This window comes from Macaca thibetana, chromosome 7 (assembly GCF_024542745.1).
Source record: "Macaca thibetana thibetana isolate TM-01 chromosome 7, ASM2454274v1, whole genome shotgun sequence".
NCBI lineage: Eukaryota > Metazoa > Chordata > Mammalia > Primates > Cercopithecidae > Macaca > Macaca thibetana.
The window spans coordinates 91,470,290-91,490,731 of record NC_065584.1 but is presented as its reverse complement, the minus strand read 5'-3'; the positions used below and the strand labels follow the sequence as shown (position 1 = coordinate 91,490,731).

At 48.0% G+C, this 20,442-nt stretch overlaps 1 long non-coding RNA gene across 1 annotated transcript; it reads left to right on the top strand.

The window, feature by feature from the left end:
- The first annotated feature begins 490 nt into the window (after positions 1-490).
- On the top strand, positions 491-20,074 carry LOC126958203 (uncharacterized). Its single transcript, XR_007727144.1, has 3 exons — positions 491-536; positions 16,361-16,585; positions 18,265-20,074. It is a non-coding gene; the product is annotated as an uncharacterized LOC126958203 (long non-coding RNA).
- The last annotated feature ends 368 nt before the right edge of the window (positions 20,075-20,442 follow it).

Sequence of the window (20,442 nt, the reverse complement as noted above, 5' to 3'; positions counted from 1 at the left end):
GAAAGACTTTGAAATGGGCAGAAAAGATTACTGGATGTCCTGCAGGTTCAGTGTGCTTTGGCCTATTTTTCAACTGTGTAAATTTTCGCCGCCGCCGCCTATTTTTCAACTGTCTAAATTTTCACCGCCAAAGCCGCCACCAAAGTCGCCAAAGCCGCCAAAACCGCCGCCGCCACAGCCTTCTCAAAAGCCGCCGCCAAAGCCGCAGCCGCCAAAGCCGCTGCCAAAGCTGCCGCCGCCGCCGCCTCCTCCTCCTCGTCCTCCTCCTCTCTCTCCTCCCTCTCCTCCTCCTTCCTTCTAGTAAGCTTACTGGAGTGAAACTTGAACATTTTCAAAAAGGGTTAACGCAAATGATTCTTTCCAAAGAAATAGAAATAATAGAAGTGTGACGGGGCGTGGGAAGGGGTTGAGATGTGCCCGTTCAGGCCCGGGGCACTGGCGAGGGTGTGCGTGTGAGTGGGGGGTGGGGGCGTTAACGGTTTTATCTCCCCACAATGAAAGAGAAATAGTAAATTCTCCTGGGGGCGGCGAATCAGGTGGGAAGGTGGAGCCAACGCTCCTTGCAAACTGTCGGGGGAGCCAGGGGTTGGTAGCAGGGAAGACTGTTCGGTGGTGACCCTGGGGGAGGAGGAGGGAGCGGGGAGCGGGGGCAGCCCCGGGGGAGGAATGGGAGAGGGAGGAGGACGCGAGGGGCACAGGGACAGCCTCCGGGGCGGGGCGCAGTGCCACCCGAGCCCGAGGATGGAGGCTGAAGCCGCCCGCGAAGCTGCAGGTAAGGGGAGCCGCTCTGGCCCGGCCCAGGGCAGTCCGCCTCCCTCCCCGCGCGCCGCAACAGCTCCTCCCCGCGTCTCGGGTTTCAATGGCTCAGCCTGCCCGAAACCTGGGCCCCCGCGCTGCTAGAGGATCCCGTAAACAGCGCGCAGCGGCCAGGGAAACTTTCCCCTTAGTCGGCGCCAGGGTGCCGCGAGCAGCGCACCTGTTGTTGCCCCGGGACTGAACTGCAGCGGCGGGCCGGCGGGCGGGGCTCCTGGACGTCTAGAGCGGGGCCGGCGGGGCTCCCGCACTCACCCTCGGGAGGGTTTCAGTCCCTTCCGGGAAAAAGGGGGAAGAAATGCTCGGGGGAGCCAGAAGAGGCACTGCCAGCATCAATTCCACGCGCGCCCCGGCCTCGGTCACGGCTTGTCCCGGAGGTCCCCCAGCGACACCGCGCGCAGGGACTGACCTGGGCTTGCTTCCCAGGCGCGGCAGCGTGGGCAAGGCCCGGCCTTCCCAGGGCCTCCGCTGTCTTGTCTGTGAAATGGGAACCGCACAGTGGGGGAGAATTCTTTATGGCACCTCTGGTTACTGCTAGCGCCCTTCCGCCCCCGCCACCCTCCCTGGGCCGGGACGCCTCGGCTGTGGTTGGGGGCGGGGAATTGGAGTGGGTCGGGGTCGCAGGAGCCCGGGCTTCGTGCCAGTTCTGGACCTGGAGCGCGCGCGTCCCCGAGCCTGTCGCTTCCCGGGCCCCGGGGGTGCCATGCTTGGCCCGTCTCTCCAGAAAACCAGGCAGAGCGGGTGCACCATCTGAATCTGAAAGCACGTGAAATAAAACACCCCAAAGCCCACCAGCCCCTGAAATGCTGGGATAGGAGCAAGAGTAGGGCCCTTGGATGCTGACAAAGTGCCTCTTTCCCTCCTGCTCCTTCCCTTCGCCTTGTGGGGACACGTGGCAGGACCGGTTGTGGGAGTGGGACCCGTTTCCGAGGGAAGGAGGGCGCGGTGACCGGCTGCTCCCGCCCCCTACACGTCCAGTCCGACCCATTAGGCTTCCTGGCCTCAGGTGGCCCGCCCGCCCCAGCAGCAGCTCAGCCGCATACTGGCCACCTTCTCCCGCCACACGTCTTGGTAAGGGAACAAAAAATCTCATAAAGGCTCCTCTGCCTTTTCTTGGAAGGCAACTTCAGCGGCGAATTACGCTCTTTTATGACTTGCTCTAACAGCTGTGACTTTGAGTTGCTTTTCTCCTGATTTTAGGTGAGTTAAGGAGGGAAGGTAGCTATTAGCCAATTGTATGGATTAGTTACATTTTTTGTGGACGTTTTAGTTGGCCTAGAGATTGAGAAGGGGTTTTTTGCTTGTTTATTTGTGTGTTTGTTTTGAGACAGAGTCTCTGTCACCCAGGTTGGAGTGCAAAGGCACAATCTCATCTCACTAAAACCTCCGGCCCACCCCTACCCCCTCCTGGGTTCAAGCAATTCTCCTGCCTCAGCCCCTCCAGTAGCTGCGACTACAGGCGCTCGCCACCATGCCCGGCTAATTTTTGTATTTTTAGTGGAGAGGGGGTTTCACCATGTTGGCCAGGCAGATTTCGAACTCGTGACCTCAAGTGACCCGCCCACCTAGGCCTCACAAAGTGCTGGGATTATGGGCGTGAGCCACCATGCCCTGCCAAGAAAGGTTTTTTGTCTTTCGTTTTGGAAGGGGAGATACTATTTGTTTTTTGATTGTTTTCTCTGTGCTTCTTTCTAGAAAGTTGGGTTTCATGGTTGTGGATGGCAAGTACTGTTTCCAGTTTACACGTTGGAGAACTAGGGCAAGGAAAAAAAGTGATTTGCTCTTTGAATCTCATCTTTCTCATCTACAAAATGGAGGAGGTTTTGCCCACTTAGGGGTTTATTGTAGAGCAGTATTACACCGAGGTGCTCCCAGAAGCTCCTGCCTGCCCCTAGGCCTGTGAGTGATTTCATGAGTCCGAGGGTTCCTTCCAAGGATTGCTTTAGAGATCTGTCTTACTCTACCCAGTCTCCTTACCTTTTAATGGGAAAAGTAATGGTAATTTCATCTTCTGGAAAAGTATAGTTGGCTTAAAACGGTTTAAGGATTTTCCTGTATTTCTTTCAACTTTTGCTGTGGCTTTGATGGTCGCTGATGGCCAAGATGACACACAGCAGTTGCACATTAATAATTTCCACATGTACTAGATCCTAATGGATTGGAGTTTTGCATAGCTGAACCATTGCCTGAACTTTGGTAGCCTCTTTCCAAAAAGGGCTTGAGCAAATCATGTCTACTTGGGAATCTGATTTCCTGTAGCAAGGAAGCAGGAAACTAAGAATTAGGCTTGCAGGTAAGGCTGTATCCCAGGTTCCACTGAGCTCTAGTACTGAAACACAGCGAGAAGGCCCACAACATCCCCCTGGGAGCTGTGCTCTGTCTGCGTAAGTCTCCTCAATGTTGGTGTGTCTGGTTTTCAGGAGGCAGGTGTACTGTCTGAAGAGGCTTTGGAGATACCCCAAATAATTCAGGTCTTGACCTGCCCCAGGGCCACACACATGCGTATGCTCTCTCTGCTGTCTGTCTGTCTCTCTCTCTCTCTCTCTCTGGATTTCTCAGAGTGTGTATGTGTTTTTAATTTCCCCGGTGCTGCAGAGCTTCTTAGGTTCCACCAGACCATCTGTTGCTGTCATTTCAGCTTGGAGTGCAGTGGAAAGAAAAAAGAAAGACACAGCCCGATTCTGTTACCGCCCTCATCCTTTACCTTGGCCTTCCATCATCTATAAGAACTTAACCTGCCTTGTAAGGATTAGATGAGACTGTGTGCATAAGAACCAACCGCCAGGCCCATGGCAAAACTGAGAACAGATTGTGGAGAAAGCCATTTGTTCTGACCTCCTCCCTTCTGTTTACATACAAAACTGAAGCCTTTGTGAGAATTGTGTATGTTATGACTTTCATTTAGGAAGTCAGTTAAGTGTTTAAATTTGGAAAAGGGTGTTCTGACAATTTGCACTGGTGATAAAGCAGAGAGGGGCCTGTGCAGTGGCTCAAGCCTATAATCCCAGCACTTTGAGGCCAAAGTGGGCGGATCACCCACGTTAGGAGCTCGAGACCAGCCTGGCCAACATGGTAAAATCCTGTCTCTACTAAAAATACAAAAATTAACCGGGCTTAATGGCGGGTACCTGTAATCCCAGGTACTTGGGAGGCTGAGGCAGGAGAATTGCTTGAACCTGGGAGGCAGAGGTTGCAGTGAGCCAAGATGGTGCCACTGCACTCTAGCCTGGGCGACAGAGCAAGACTCTGTCTCAAAAAAAAACAAAAAACAAAAAACAACAACAACAAAAAAACTGAGAGGGTTGGTAGACTAGAAAGATAGCAGGTGAGGGGAAAAATTGAGGGTGACTCAGAAGCTTGGGTTTGGGGGCAGGGAACAGGGACAGTGGTGACACCCATAGAGGAACTGGCTCTCAGCGGGGGAAATGGTGCAATAGAGACATGGTGATTTCAGAGCGTTTCGGGACATACCTCCCGTTGGAGATACCAAGAGTTGGGCGAAAACACTAACTCCAGAGCTTAGGGGGAATTTAAGTGCTAATTCTAGAAAAGCCAGTGCCTGCACCTGAGCTCTGAGGGACCCCCTGTTACTTAGTGGAGAGAGAACAGAGCAGATGGAACCCCTGGAAAGGCTGTCTTATCCCTTGGGGCGTGGGAGGAGGAGAGGAGCTGAGGACAGGGGCAGAAAGCTCAGAGAGTGAGAAGTGTTGAGGACCTGGTTTTGAGACAAGGCCCCAAAGGAGGAGAGACCAGAAAGGAAAGAGGCCAGAGGCAGGCCTGATGCTGAGGAAGACTGAGACACGTGCAGGTTTGGAGAGGCCCAGAAAAAGGATCAGGGAGGGGAGAGTTGGTATATCTCGGGACGTTAAACAGGGTTGGGCATAGCTGCCATTTCCAAAGGGTTTGCAGGAATAAGAAAAAGGAGGAGGCTGAGCTCAAAGTGATGTCAAGCATTAGGGAAGGTGGCTTTTCCTTTGTTTTTTTGGGTGGGGGAGGATTGAATACATTTTTAGTAAACTAACCTTTAGAAACAGTTTACTCTATGCCAGGTATGGTGCTAAGCCCTTTCCTACATTACCTTAAATGATTTTAACAATAAATAGTATACATGGATCCAAAAGTTCCCCCTTATCCAGTAGTATATTTTCCAAGACCCCCAGTAGGTGCCTGAAACTGAGGACAGGACTGAACCCTATATATACTATGCACGAATTTCTCTTTCCTTCTTCACAGACAGTTTCATGGATAGAAATTCGTTCTTACTGCAGATCTTAGCAAGCTCAGTATAGGATTATTTTTTTTCTTTCTTTCCTTACTAAATTGAGAACTTTCACCTTTTCGCTTAAGAAAACACTTTACTAGCTGGGCATGGTGGCTCATGCCTGTAATCCCAGCACTTTGGGAGCCCGAGGTGGGCAGATCGCTTGAGCCCAGGAGTTCAAAACCAGCCTGGGCAACATGGCGAAACCCTGTCTCTACAAAAAATGCAAAAATTGGCCAGGTTTAGTGGCGCACACCTGTAGTCCCAGCTACTTGGGAGGCTGAGGTGGGAGAATCACCTGAGCCCAGGGAGGTTGAGGCTGCAGTGAGCTATGATGATGCCGTAGCACTCCAGCCTGGATGACAGAGACCTTGTCTCAAAAAAAAAATATATATATATATGTGTGTGTGTGTGTGTGTGTGTGTGTGTGTGTGTGTGTGTGTGTGTGTGTGTATGAAGGAAGGAAAGCAAGCAAGCAAGCACTTCACAGCATCTCTTTGGCATTTCTGAATTGCCAGCATCCCTACTTTTATGCTTTGAGGCCATGATTAAGTAAAATAAGAATTACTTGAACACAAGCACTGCGACGTCAGGACAATTAATCTGATCATTGAGATGGCTCCTAACTGACTAATAGACAAGTAGCATTGACAGCGTGGATCCTTTGGACAAAGGGATGATTCATGCCTCTGGTTGGACAGATCCAGATGCCTCGAGATTTCATCATGCTACTCAGAACAACATGCAATTAAAAACTTTCAAATTGTTCATTTCCAGAATTTTCCATTTAATATTTTCAGACTGTGGTGGTCTGCAAATAATTGAAGCCTTGGAAAGCAAAACTGAGGATAAGGGGAGACTACTGTACTGTTATTATCCTCATTTCACTGGTGAGGAAGCTGAGGTACAGAGATGAAGTAACTTGCCTAAGGTCACCTGGATAGTAAGTGGCAGTGTGGCCATGGGGTTGGTGGCGGTTTGATTCCCAGAGAAAGGAATCTGTCATGAGGGTGAGGTTCAAAGTGGATGCTCCCTCCCCTCCAAAAAGTGGAGTCCCCTCTAAAAAAGTGGAGGCCTAGAAAGTAAATAATTTATGATTCAGTTTCTAAGGGGACTCCTTCAGAGATGACCTCATGTAGACATAAAATTTTTAAAAACCAGGGCAGGCGCAGTGGCTCTTGCCTGTAATTCAAGCACTTTGGGAGGCTGAGGCGGGCGGATCACTTGAGGCCAAGAGTTCGAGACCAGCCTGGCCAACATGGTGAAACTCCATCTCTACCAAAAAAATACAAAAAAAATAGCCAGGCATGATGGCTCATGCCTGTAATCTCACCTACTCGGGAGGCTGAGGCACAAGAATTGCTTGAACCTGGGAAGTGGAGGTTGTAGTGAGCTGAGATTGCACCACTGCACTCCAGCCTGGGTGACAGAGTGAGACCCCATCTCAAAAAATAATACTCCCCCAAACCAAATAGTCATCAGTCATTTTGGATCTTCTCTAGTCCGTGCTGTGTAAGTGTCTCTGTAGGAGAATGTGGACCCAGCATGTCTGGGATTTCAGTTCTTGGGGAGCAGGGCCTCACTGGGGACCATGGGCGGGGGCTGGGCTGGATATTTGGACTCTCATAACACTGCCATAGACTATTCCCATTCCTTCATCAGTGTGAAAGGAAAGAATGAGGTGGCCTCTGAAAGTCTGCCTGGCCATGGAGGTTGTCAGTTACTTCTCACCCAAGCAGATAATGCAGTCAGTGAGGGCAGTACCTGCGCTGATCCTCCAGCCCTAGTGCCCTGCCTGTACCTGGCACACAGCAGGCGCTCCGTGAGCATGGGATGGAGGAAACATTTCCTGTTAGGTGCCGCAAAGACCCTCATAGGTTCTGTGGTTGTAGGAAAGTTCGCTGGGAGGGATTTTTTTTGTGATGGGGTGTATCGACCACCTGGCCAGGGCTCTGGACAGCCCATCCCCTAGAATGTCTTTCCAGGGATCCTGTTCTTCCTGTGAGGGCCAGGTCCACAGTGAGTTCCCCTGATGGCCCAGGCATCTGCATTTCCATCTTCTGTTGTGATTCCTTGCCATGTAGTGGCATCTACACTAGAGATGGTTCTTGTCACCCCCTTTCTACACATCAGGGGCTGTAGGATATCTGTATGAAATGGGATCTCCACAGCATAAGATGGTTGGTGTCCTGACCCCCTCCACATGGGTCCTGCCATGGCCTGGCAGGACAGAGTGAATGACCAGACGGCTGGGACTTGGATAGGGTGGTGGCAGGGCAGTGGATGCTGAGCGTTATCATTTTGACCTTTGAAACCCTAGTCTGGCGGCCAGCTGACCAGTCTTTGCTGGGCTCCTGACATTGGCTGGCTGCTGGTTCCTCTGATATTCAGATTTACAGCTCAGCCCTGGGAAATTCAGAGGACTGTAGAAAATGGCTGTTTTGTGGTATAGAAAGGAACTTTAGGGAAAAATTTAAATGCTTGGTCAGATGCCCCGGGGGTCACATGACTTTTAAAGTCAGGGTTGCTGGAGGGCTGGAAGAGCAGTTGCAGGTCAGTGACACCTGTCGGACCTGAAGGTCTGGGGCTTTGGCAAGCAAAAGTGGCGGTTTAGAAATGCCACGCCTCCTAGTATGCCCACCCATGGTTGTGGGTTTGCTTTTCCAAGGTCAGCAGTCAGCAGGCTTGGGCAGAGGTGGGGCACACAGGCTGCATGAATCCAAAGGCCACTGTTGAAATCCAGGCATGTCCCTCGACCCCCTACTGCTCTTCTCCCTGTCTTTCTTTCCTGTCCCATTCTTTGGGCCACTCTGAGCCTTCTCACTTCAAACCTTTTGCATTCTATATCCCCAGGCAATGGCTTCATTTCCCTCCTAAGAGGAACCTGCTCAAACCAATGCCTATTAACTATCAAGGCACAGAAAACTTTCCATGCTTCCTTGCTCTTCCAAAGCAGGGCAGCCACAGAACCACCAGGAACTGCCCTGAGGCTGAGTCCTGGGAGTGCATGGGGAGGGCAGGAGGGGAACTCCTTGTGATATGTGTGTGTGTGTGTGTGTGTGTGTGTGTGTGTGTGTGTAAGGGAGGCTCCCATGGCCCAAACCCTCATAGACCACTTGGTTTCCTTTACTTGAAAAAATTAAGATAAATGTGTTTTTTTTGGAAACCGAGTCTGTAACCACGATTGGCAAATTCCATTAACACAGAGAAAGCTGCGTTCATTTCTTCATTGCATTTTGCAATGAAGTTGATTTTTCGGAGTCTTCGTTGCATAAAGCGCCTCCCAATACTGCCCCCTGTCCAGCTGTATTCTATTAGACCGGTACTTAGCAGATTATTTTTGGTGTATGCATGTATGTGGCAGAGTTGTATAATATTCAAACAGCGAATTATGGTTGGTTACTCATTTTTACCTTTATGGTTCCCAAGAAGTGATTTGTGTGATACACGGATACTGCCCACATTTGACCTGCTGGAACATCTTGAAAAAAAATTTTTTTAAGCTATGCAGGAGGAAAAAATAAGCTATGCTTTATTTTTTTCATAATATATGAATACTAAATTAAAATATTATTAAAATATTTAAAAATACTGGGGGTAAAAAAAAAATCTCTCCTCCAAAAGAAAAGTCTAGTTATTTGTTGATGAATATCTGCTTTTAAGAATAACACTTAAACATGGTTATTGGCAGATCATCTTCTCTTCATTTCTTGCCTTCTTTTATTTATTTATTTGTTTGTTTATTTATTTGTTTGTTTATTTATTTATTTGATGGAGTCTTGCTCTGTCACCCAGGCTGGAGTGCAGTGGTACGATCTTGGCTCAATGCAACATACGCCTCCCAGATTTAAGCGATTCTTGCGCCTCAACCTTCCGAGTAGCTGGGATTATAGGCGCCCACCATGACACCCAGCTAATATTTGTATTTTTGGTAGAGACAGAGTTTCACCATGTTGGCCAGGCTGGTCTTGAACTCTTGACCTCAAGTGATCCTCCTGCCTTGGCCTCCCAAAATGCCGGGATTACAGGCGTGAGCCACGGCACCCTGCCCATTTCTTGCCCTTTAAATGAGTTGAGATTCCCTTCACCTTTGCCCCAGTCCCATTTTTTTCTCTTTCCTTTGAAATTTAATATCTATGTTTCTGTTCTTTTAGAAGCTAACTTAGAAATCTTAATATGCATGTTTCACTTTATTTTCAAATCAATGATTTTTAAAGCTTTCTCTGGAAAAATATAAGGTTCTTAGAATGCTTATACTCCAATTACTCCTTCTCACCTTGTGTACTATTGTTTGTAGCACCTTAGTTCTATGATGATTTTTTTTTTAGCTCCTCAGATTAGATGCTTGTGTTCTGTATTCTCAGCATTTTGACTTAGATTTATTCACATGTTGATATTTTTGTTGTTCCCATTTCTTCTTGACTGTTACCTCTTTATTGTTGTTGTTGTTGTTGTTGGTTTAAATTCTTTTTTTTTCTTTTTTTTCTGAGATGGAGTCTCACTCTGTCACCTAGGCTGGAGTTCACTGGCACAATCCTGGCTCTGAGATGGAGTCTGCTCTGTCGCCCCAGCTGGAGTACAGTGGTGCAATCCCGGCTCACTGCAACCTCCGCCTCCAGGGTTCCAGCAATTCTCTGCCTCAGCCTCCCGAGTAACTGGGATTACAGGCACATGCCACCACGCCTGGCTAATTTTTGTATTTTTAGTAGAGACAGGGTTTCACCATCTTGGCCAGGCTGGTCTTGAACTCCTGACCTCGTGATCCACCTGCCTCAACCTCCCAAAGTGCTGAGATTACAGGCGTGAGCCATCGCACCTGGCCTTAAATTTTTTTCCTTTATTTTTGTCTGACCGAGTTAACCCAAAGAACTGGTCTTTGAGCTCTGAGATTGTTTCCTCAGCTTGGTCTTCTGCTGTTAATACTTCTGAGTGTATTATGAAATTCTTGCAGTGAGGCTTTTTTTTTTTTTTTTCCAGTTCAATCAGTTTAGTTTGATTTTCTTTCTTTCTTTCCTTTCTTTCTTCCTTTCTTGATGGAGTCTTGCTCTGTCGCCCAGGCTGGAGTGCAGTGGCGCAATCTTGGCTCACTGCAAGCTCCGCCTCCCAGGTTCACACTATTCTCCTGCCTCAGCCTCCCGAGTAGCTGGGACTACAGGTACCCGCCACCACGCCTGCCTAATTTTTTGTATTTTTAGTAAAGACAGGGTTTCATCGTGTTAGCTAGGATGGTCTCCATCTCCTGACCTCATGACTTGCCCACCTCGGCCTCCCAAAGTGCTGGAATTACAGGTGTGAGCCACCGTGCCCTCTCCCCTCCCCTCCCCTCCCCTCCCCTTCCCTTCCTTTCCCCTCCTTTCCTTTTTCTTTTCTAGTGTGGGTCCTAGGACCGAAGATCACATGTTGTCATGACTCCTGGAACTGCAAAACTCAGAGGGGTACTGGGAGCCCAGGTGGGGGTGCACCAGGGAGGTGCAGGCACCTGCCCAGGGAGAAGGCCTCTCACTGCTCTCTGAAGCCTGGGCCAACCAGGAGGGGAACCTGTGACCCACCCATAGTTCCATTACCAGGCTACAGCTCCTGGGCCGCCATCCTGCGGCTGCCTCTGCTCTCCACCCTCCCTGGAGGCTGATGCTGAAAGAAGGGACCGGAGGCCTGGGTACTGATCTCCCTCACTCATACATACTCCCTCAGCAGAGGGAGTGGGGCCAATAGGGACTATGATGTCCTCTGGATGCCGCCTTCCTGGATTGTTCATTTGGAACTTCTCTTCCATTTCAAGTTTCCCTGTGATGCCCATTGAAACCAGATGGCACTTCCTCAGCAGTTTGGAGGAGAAGACCTGTTCCCCCGCAGGTGTGGTGTGGGCCTTTGGGATCATTACCCTCCCCAGACCTGGCAGCTCCATCAGGTGGTGGCTCTTTCTCCAGTCGTCCTTGACACCTTTAGTGCCCCTCCTTCTTCTGTGCCCTCTGGTGAGCTGGGGTTTTCTGCATCTGTGGTGACCATATTTCTGAACCCAAAACGAATCATGGGTATGAGAATTCTTGGGGTGTTCAAGGGAACAAATATTTATTTATTTATTTATTCATTTATCGAGACATGGTTGTACTCAGTCTGACCTCACCCAGGAGTTCAGTGCCATGATCATGGCTCACTGCAGCCTCGACCTCTGGGCTCAAGCCATCCTCCCACCGCAGCCTCCCTAGTAGCTGGGACTATAGGCATATGCCACTATACTCAGCTAAATTTTTGTACTTTTTTTTTTTTTTTTTTTTTTTTTTTTTTAGAGAGATGGGGTTTCACCATGTTGCCCAGGCTGGTCTCAAACACCTAGTCACAAACAATCTTCCTGCCTTGGCCTCCCAGAGTGCTGGGACTGCAGTGCGAGCAGATCTTTGAAATTGTGGCTGCCCTGAGAAACCAGGGACACATGGCAATTGTACCTCTGCTGGAGCATCCTGGGAGGTTTCCAGTGATGGGACTTCCTTTTTGGGTATGGTCAGACTAGTTGCATGCCTTTTTATTTCACTTGTTGCCTAGGTTTCTCCCTCATGAACTTCACTTATTTCAGTTACCAAAAAATACTTTGTAGATAATGATGGGGGCTTCTTACATTGATGGCCCAGAAACACGGGAAGATGTAGGTTAACCAGATGGCCTAGGCACAAAAGCCATATCCACACATTCTAAACAGGGAGAGTGCTGAGAGCACACCCTTTGCTTTATTTCTGGGAAAAAAAATATTGCCTCCTTCCCTTAAGAAACTGATCTGATTTTTCAGTGTGGCCGTCAATGTTCATCTACCCTAAGGATACTCAACTCTACTTAATGTTGTTGTGTACATAAAGCCTAAGGGTTGGCAAGAGGTTCCGGCTTCACCTAAAATACTCATTCACTGGTTGTGAACTCTTTTGTGAGAGGTGGATTCTGAAAGTGAATGTGTGGCTCTTGAATACTGCGATCAACACCAGCTCTGTTAGCAGCAGAACTTGGGGGGTTTCAGGGAAAGAGACCTGGGGCAACAAAGGGAGGGTAGATGGGCAGAGCGGGGGTGAGTGGGGCAGAGCTGGAATGGGGAAGGCCAAGGTAAAGATGGACTGAGAGCTGAGACTAGCTGAGGAGCCCTGGTCTGCATGGCTGGGGCAAGGCTGGCTCAATCTCAGCTCACTGCAACTTCCATCTCCTGGGTTCAAGCAATTCTCCTGCCTCATCCTCCTGAGTAGCTGGGACTACAGGTGCCTGCCCCCAGGCCCAGCTAATTTTTGTATTTTTAGTAGAGACGGGTTTTCACCTCATTGACCAGGATGGCCTTGATCACTTGGTCTTAAGTGATCCATCCACCTCGGCCTCCCAAAGTGTTAGAATTACAGGTGTGAGCCACCGTGCCCAGCCCCTTGGACACATATCTTTAGGTGGTTTATTTAACAAACACTTACAAGAGTCTACAATGGGCTCGACTTACATGGGGGAAAGATGCCCATTGTGGAAGAACCCTTACAGTGGACTTTTTTTTTTTTTTTTTTGAGTCAGGGTCTCACTGTTACCCAGAGTGGAGTGCACTGGTGTGATCATGACTCACTGCAGCCTCGACATCCCAGGCTCAGGTGATCCTCCCACCTCAGCCTCCCAAGTAGCTGGGACCATAGGTATATACCACCACGCCCAGCTAGTTTTTTAATTTTTTTGTAGAAATGGGGTTTCTCCATGTTGCCCAGGCTGGTCTTGAACTCCTGGGCTTAAGCGATCTGTCCATCTCAGCCTCCCAAAACCTGAAGCCAGGCCAGGTATGTTAGTTTCATTGGGCCCCCATGTCAAAATACCACAAACTGGGTGTCTTAAATATTGGTCATTTTATTGTTTCACCCTTCTAGAGTCAGAAGTCTGAGATTCATGTGTTAATAGGGTTGGTTCCAGGCATTTGGAGGTGGGGCACTCATATTTCCTTCTGAAGGCTGTGCGGGAGAATCTGTTCCATGCCCCTCTCCTAACTGCTAGCAATCTTTGGCATTCCTTGGCTGGCAGATGCATTGCCTGGATACTTGCCTTCATTTTCACATGGCATGCTCCCTGTGTGTGTGTCTGTGTCCAAATGTCCCTTTTATAAGGTCACCTGTTGTATTGGATTAGGGGCCTACTCTACTCCACTGTGACCTCCTCTTAATTTAACTGTATCTGCAATGACTCTATTTCCTAATGAAGTCACATTCTTAGGCACTAGCGTTTTGGGTACCAAAATGTTAAGATTAGGACTTCAACATAGGAATTTGGAGTGTCAGGGACACAATTCAACCCATAACACCAGGTCCAAAGGGTGAGGCAAAGCCTGGATGGTGCCTGGGCAGTCAGGCAGGAAGAGAACCTGGGGTGAGAGTGAGGAAGAGTAAGGACGCTGGGGTCCTCGGGTGCTGAAGGATCAAGGAGCAAAGAGGGAGTGACTGAGGCAGGAATGAAGCCTGGATTCTGCCTCGGAGCTCCTGAATGCTTTCAGGAGGCAGGGCCCCTCCTAGGTGAGTTAGCGTGAGCCCTGGAGATGGCTCAGGTTCCCACATACTCCCTGATGGATGGCACGCATTTAGAAGTGGGGTGCTCAAACCGTGGGGAGTAGCATGCATAGGGCCAGTGGTGAGGCCAGCAGGCCTCAGCAATACTGAGATAATAAACTGCCCATCACTCCACAGTCCTGGCTAAAGACTATGTCTCAGGTCCCAGTTCTGTCTGTTAAACCAGGATATTCTGCCGACTCCCTAAAAATTTAGCAGGCTTAAAATCTGAGCCTTGTCTAGGCTGTTGGCGAATGTGGCAGCAACTATGAGTTGTCTTCCAATACCTATTCTCCTTTTCTTCCATAGTAAAAAAATCCCTAATCTTTAGCAAGGCATATGAGTTCCTGAAATAAAAGCATTTCCCAGCCTCCTTGCTGGGAATATGTGACCACATAACTAAGTTCTGACCAATAGGAAGTAAGCAGAAGCTCCTGGGAAATTTCTGCCTTGGGAAATCTGGTTCAAGACAACCTTCCTTTTTTCTCCTCCTTTTCTTCTCCCCTCTATCCCCAGTCCTTTTCCCGTAGCTCTCTATTATTGAGCATTTAATATAAGCCAGGTGTCCTTCTAAGCATTATGTCTGTCAACTCCTTTGTTTCTCAAATGAGGAAACTAAAGCACACTTGGCACATGCCCTTATTTCTGTTTTGTTTTGTTTTGTTTTCTCTTTCCTTCGTCTCGTGGATCCAAAAATATAAACTAACTCAAGAGATTCATTCTTTAGAAAGTGATGCCTTATACCTAGGATTTAGTCAGTGGCTCTTCAGGTTGTCATGTAGAAAGCAGCTTTGCTAGCTGCCACTTTTGATCAAGGGCTAAACTCTGAGGGTACATGCTGCTAAGGAGCTGAAAAGAGCCTGGGTCCTTGTAGCAGAGGCTGGTCTCCAGACCTGTCTGTCCTTCTTCTTGGGCACACAGCTAGGCTACATTCCCCAGCCTTCCTTGGAGCTTAGAATAATTCCTAGCCAATAGCATGTGAGTAGATTTGAGTGGGCCACCTCCAGATGTGGCCCATTACAAGTCACATTCTCTGCTTTGTGCTCTTCCCCCATCATCTGGCCAAGTACAGAGGATTCTGAGGTTTTAAGTAATAGCAGAGCCACAAGATAGAAGGAATCTGTGTCCCTGATTCTGTGAACACATATCTTTAAGTGGTTTATTTAACAAATACTTACAAGAGCCTACAATGAGCTAGACCTACATGGAGGAAAGATGCCCACTGTGGAGGAACACTTATATTGGACTTTTTCTTTTTCTTTCTTTCTTTCTTTCTTTTTTTTCTCTTTTTTTTTGAGACAGGGTCCTGTCCCATTCTGTCACTCAGGCTGGAGTGCAGTGGCATGATTATGACTCATTGCAGTGTCAACCTCCCAGGCTCAATTGATCCTCCCACCTCAGCCTCCCGAGTAACTTGGACCACAGGTGCATGCCACCACACCCAGCTAGTTTTGGTATTTTTTGTACAGATGGGGTTTCTCCACATTCCTCAGACTGGTCTTAAACTCCTGGGCTCAAGTGATCTGCCTACCTTGGCCGCCCAAAGTGCTGGGATTATAGGTGTGAGCCACCATGCCCAGCTCTGCATTGGATTTTTGTTTGTTTTGTTTTGCCTTGTTTTTGAGACTGAATCTCCCTCTGTTACCCAAGCTGGAGTGCAGTGGCGCGATCTAGGCTCACTGCAACCTTTGCCTCCCGGGTTCAAACGATTCTCTCACCTCTGCCTCCCAAGTAGCTGGGACTATAGGCACACATCACCATGCCTGGCTAATTTTTGTATTTTTAGTAGTGACAGGATTTCACCATGTTGGCCAGGCTGGTCTCAAACTTCTGGCCTCAAGTGATCTGTCTGCCTCAGCCTCCCAAAATACTGGGATTACAGGTGTGCACCACCAAGCCTGGCCCCCACTTTGGACTCTTGAATAACCAGAGGGAACCATCTTCATTGGGTTAAGATGTTGACATTTGCAGATTTGTCACTGTAGCCAGCATTTATTTGAACTAAAATAATCCTCAAGACCATTTTGGAACAGATTGGCCACACTAACCCTGAACAGGCTGCATAAGGACTACTATATGAGAGAGAAACAAACCATCATGCTTCTTGCTTTCTCTCTGTTATTTCCATGACTCCTGTAATTCTCATTTGTTACTTGGAGTTTTCTGCTATGCACAGATCAAGCTAATCCTGAAAGAGAAAGTGACAAGTGCCTTGGTCCTCTTGGTGCTGCCCTCCCTTGCTTCTTGCCCCTGTTTTGGTCCAGTGTGCAACTAACGTAGACCCTGGGGTTTCCCACAAATGTAGCTTTGCCAGCTTTAACCCTCAGAGGTTCCAAAATGCCACTTACTCCAAGAATGCCCTTTGGTGCCTCCAACCCAGGTCACTTCAGGTGATAATCCTTCTGCCTGGAAGGGTTGGGCACCCTGATATGCAAAAATCCGCATTAACTTCACAGATGACTCAATTAGTGGGTGATGACTTACAGGCAGTGTTTATTACAATGGCCTTTCTAGTTGTGATCTTCCCAGTTGACATTTTTAAAATTTGATCTCTACAGTTTCCAAAAACACTACTTGACACCTGTGGATTTAAAAATGAAATAGCCTCAGATACAAAATAACCTTTCCCCAATCCATTCATTGTAGTTGGAAGCTGGTCTTACTAATGGCAGGGCGACCATAACACTTGGTTATGAACCAGGGTATTGCCTCCAACCAAGCCTTAACAATCTCATCCTCCCTTTAGCCTTCCATGATTAGACCTCAACTCATGAGAACTCTTGCCTTGCTCATAAGTGGGAGTAAATGCTCATAGCTCTAGAAATCTCCCAGGAACCAGACATCATGGAAGCTAGAAAGGCTAAGGGAGTCCAGCCTTCCTCTAAATTGGCCAACAGTGGAGTGGTGGAAAGATAACCAGCTGCAAACCAGACAGACCCAAACTTGAATCTCACCTCTGCCAACCTACCAGGTACGTGAGTTTTTCCAAGTTATATCACTCGCCTGATACTCAGGCGCCTCATCTGAAAGATGAAGACTCTTCATATCTTGCAAGGACTAAGCATATGGAATGGAAAGCCCTCTGTCAACATGGTTATCTTTGGAAGTGATTGCAGCTCTCTTGCTTCATTCTCGCACACCTCTGGAGCCCTTGGTCTCAGCTAGAATCCCAGCCCTGACACTTAATGAGGTGTGTAACTTGTTCAATAATCTAACTTCTATGTACCATCTTTTAAAAAAAGACAATAATAGCACTACCCGCACAGCACTGTTGCGAGGATTTGGTGAGTTAAAGTGTGCATAGTACATAAAGCAGAGTGTGTAGAAGTATCCAGTGAATTGTTATTATCATATGAAGAGACTATTTGGTTGATCTCATCAAGGACAGAAAGCTCCTTGGGGGTTGAAACCTTGTTTGTATACCAGTTACAAACTTCCTTTTGCTGTTAAACCTAGTCCTTAGGATGCTCAGTCAAATCCTGTGGACTTACTGGCTAGTCTGCTGACGTGGAAACAAGGTAGGGTGTGACCCATCTCCAGGCGAGTAAACTTTTGGGCACCTGCACAGTGTCCGAGCCTCAGGTACCACCTCTAAATGGATGGAACCCTGTGTCTGTGCCCATAGCATTGGTCTGGTCTGTCATCAGAAAAGAATCTTGCTGTCAGATGATCACACATCCTCCCATAGTCTAGTGTAGTTTAGTTTAGTTTAGTTTAGTTTTTTGTTTTTTGTTTTTTTTTTTTTTTTGACACGGAGTCTCGCTCTGTAGCCCAGGCTGGAGTGCAGTGGCCGGATCTCAGCTCACTGCAAGCTCCGCCTCCCGGGTTCACGCCATTCTCTGGCCTCAGCCTCCCGAGTAGCTGGGACTACAGGCGCTGCCACCTCGCCCGGCTATTTTTTGTATTTCTTAGTAGAGACGGGGTTTCACCGTGTTAGCCAGGATGGTCTCGATCTCCTGACCTCGTGATCCGCCCATCTCGGCCTCCCAAAGTGCTGGGATTAGAGGCTTGAGCCACCGCGCCCGGCCTAGTTTAGTTTTTTAAGACAGGGTCTCGCTCTGTCCCCCAGGCTGGAGTGCAATGGCATGATCATGGCTCACTGCAACCTTGACCTCCCAGGCTCAAGTGATTCTCCCACTTTTGTCTCCCAAGTAGCTGGAACTACAAGCATACACCACCATGCCTGGCTAATTTAAACATTTTTTGTAGAGAAGGGGTTTACCAGTGTTGCCCAGCCTGGTCTTGAACTCCTGGGCTCAAGCGATCCTCCTGCTTTGGCCTCCCAAATTGTTGGGATTACAGGCGTGAGCCACTGCACCTGGTCCCCAGCGTGTAGAGGATGGTGCAGGTTCTGTTTTTAAATGTACCTGTTGAGTATGTATTAGCTCAGAGTTTACCTGAGATGTGCATCTGGAGTCTACATTCTTTGGCACTGTCACTCATTTTCTTCCTCCAACATTCTCCCAATCTCTCTCTGTTAACCCCAACAACCTGCCACCCCTCCCTAACAAAGGATTCTCAGCTCAAGGCCAATTGGATCAAGTTTTTCTCCTGCAGAAATTGTGGGGAGGTGGCTTCAGAGGCCCACAAACAGAACCCCGCCCAGACTCATAAACCTTTCTTTGGCTGGTACCAACTCCTCTATTGCAGGCTGTGGTCCAAATAGGTTATACAAGTCTCTACCTCTTCTGGCTGAAGCTAACCTCCCAGGAAAAGGACGAGAGGAGAAAGCCATCCTGCCTGATGTGTGTCTCCTGTAATTTCAACTCGATGACATGCAGCCACATGACCTAAGGCACGTACCTCCATTCACAGGGTGTGGTCAGTACTCCGTGAATGTCAGGTGTTCTTTCTGCCCTGTCTCCTGTCCTCCTGGAGCCTGCCCTTACCCAGTGAGTCCCTGGAGAGAACACTCTAGCATCTGGCTGTGAGCTGTCACACACGTGGGTTTCTTTCGGTTCCCAGAATGATGGAATTCCAGCTCCTGGCTGCCTGCAAGAAACTTGGAGCAGGACAGGCTTGGCTGTCCCAGAGGAAGAGCCTGGCATTGGGCCAGGCGGCTCGGGAGGGCAGATGAGCTCGGTGTCTCCTGTATACAGACCAGGTCATCACAGGGACCTGCCTCCGCATTTGCATCCTCCGCGGCATATTTTCCCAGCACATGCAGCATCGGAAACTTGAACGTCCCTCTGCTTTTCCTTGTGTGAGACCCACCAACCCCGCATTAGGAAGGAGCCTGAACATTTGACGGAGCTTTCCCGCCACCTGTGAGCAACGTTCAGGCTGCTTCCGAAGAAAGAGGCGCCCCCCTGCTGTGTTCTCACAGTGGGACGATTCAACTTTGTCTTTCTCACAATCCCAGATAATCCTCTCTTCCCAGGTTTTGTCATCGTCACGGACTACTTCATATCTAGTTATGAGTCAAACAAAACCCGATTTAACTGGTAACTAACCAGCCATCACGTATCCCTGAAGATAAACCTGGTTTATCCTTTTTATACCCTCTGGCAGAGCAAAGGAACAAGGAGTTCAGGAAAAACAAAACACAAAACAAAACACACACTAGAAACAACACTGACATATGTCGTTAAATACAAATGTGACCAGCCTTGATTACAAGTGTTGTTATCCTCTTTTAACAGGCACCTACCCCGAACTTTCATTAACCCCTGCTAGCTGAGTAGCAGCTTGTGTAAGTGAGGTGCGGGGATTTTGTCAAAGCCTGCCTTAGTGTAAAAGGCAGGGCCACCCACCATGAACTTCTCTCTGTGACTTCATTCTTTAGCAGTGCTCAAGTGTAAATAAACTTGTTGACCAGGATCAGAATGGCCATGTTAATGAAGTCTTATTTGTGTCACCACAATGACATGTAATTTGTGCACAGTTGGACTCAGAGAGTGGACAAAACCAGAGAAATTGTATTTCTGTTCTGAAGTTTCCATACAGATGCCTTGGGCCAAAGTTAGTACAGCCAATATTTGCCTATTTCTTTTGATTGTGTGTCCATGCTAGAGAAAAACCTTGTTACTGTGCCCAGTGTGGTAAATGAAATTATACTGTATGCAATGAGAAGAAAAATGAAATAAGAAGCATTGATGAATGTACCCACGGGTGTAACCTTGGTGGCCAGTATGTGGTTTTTATGAAACGAATGCAAGAATATGAGGACCCTAATTATTGCTTTCAACTGACAGAGCATGGTGAATATATAGAGAATGTTGCTGTACAACACTGGCTGTGTCTCAAAGCAGCTTTAGAAGTAAATATAGAAATTCTTGTGTACATGCTATTGCATAGAAAGTCATTAAGAAAAAAGCAAGACAATTTGTTAAGACCTTGTTAAGTGGAGCTGGGGTATGATTAATTTTGTTTGTTTGTTTTTGTTGTTCCCTAGTAGAGATCAACGAAGTACAGACTATGGGACCAACTGCTGCTTTTGTAAATAAAACTTTATTGGAAAAAAGCCACGTTCAAGTATGTGTTGTCTGTGGCTGCTTTTGTGCTACCAAGACAGAGTTGTGTAGTCGCAACAGAGACCATATGGATCCACAAGACCTAAATTATTTTATTTATTTATTTATTTATTTTTATTTTATTTTATTTTTTTGAGACAGGGTCTCACTCTTGTCACCCAAGCTGGAGTGCAGTGACATGATCTTGGACTACCACGCCTGGCCCAAGACGTAAATTATTTACTATTTGGCCTTTTACGGAAAAAGTTCGCCAGCGCCTGTTCTTTTGGAAATAGTTATTTCAGAGAAGGTTTGCTCATGTGGAGTTAGTGTGGTGATGGCCAGATGGAGGAGAGAAAGAAAAAGTCACAGGATG